The following is a 1,031-nucleotide window of genomic DNA, read 5'->3' as shown; positions in this document are numbered from 1 at the left end:
TTTCAATCATCAATGCTACTTTAACTTATTTTCTTAGACCACTATATCCAGTTTTCTAGCATCTATCTTTTGAACTGTTGGTAATGGATGATCCCAAGTGATATAGTTTATCATTTTCTATGATGCTTTGTGGCTGAGGTTTATAGTGTTTTTCAGCCACTTCAATACCATAATGTTTGCACAATCCCAAGTGCAACAGTATTCACACATTATTATGCCCTTCAGTATAGAGTCCTTCTGCCATTAGTATGTCACAACCGGCAACGAGGTATGCAACAGTTTCCAATTTTGTTCTACAAAACTTACATTTGTCTGTTTCTCCCACATGTTCAATGGACTGTGTAAACTATGTAGCCCACTATCTTGGGCCGCCAATATTAACCTTTCATCTCTTGATTTGAATTCACCTCTCCTTAACCATTCCTGCGTTCATTCCTTATCAACATGAGGTTCTTCCAGAAGTTCTCTATACTTGCAACTATATTTATGCATTTTCCACATTTCTTGCCTTTTCATCTGGTCCTTCACCTTATATTCTTTCTTTTGTTTCTTGGAAAATTCAGTTGCTGCCTGATTTTTATCTACTTCTGATTTGATTTCCATTCCTGCTTGACGCTGATTTGCTTCTGTTAGGTTAAACAGAGAAGTCATCTTAAATTTATTCTCCTCATATTACAAAACTTTCACCACATTTGGGTCTCATGAGATCAGCAGATATGTATGGAGTCCCACGACTGCAGATCTATACATGTAATCAATTTCCAGGAGGCCCATATCTCCTTCAGAATGGGGAATATATAATCTTGGCATGCACTGATTTTTATAGAACATTTGGCGAGCATGAATTATCCTTCTTGTTTTAATATCTAAACCGTCCAACGCATTTTGGGGCCAATCAATCACTCCAAAACTGTAAGTTAGGAAATGAAGAGCAAATTGGTTTATAGCTTGAATTTTGTTCCTAGATGTCAACATTGTTTTCAGGATTAATTTAAGTCTTCTAAAGTATTCCTTACTACATTTTACATGCA

Source organism: Protopterus annectens, chromosome 4.part0, assembly GCF_019279795.1.
Source record: "Protopterus annectens isolate FY-2018-M chromosome 4.part0, PAN1.0, whole genome shotgun sequence".
In the NCBI taxonomy this organism is placed as follows: Eukaryota; Metazoa; Chordata; order Ceratodontiformes; family Protopteridae; genus Protopterus; species Protopterus annectens.
The sequence above is the reverse complement of the archived record's forward strand: the minus strand, read 5'-3'. Positions refer to the sequence as shown.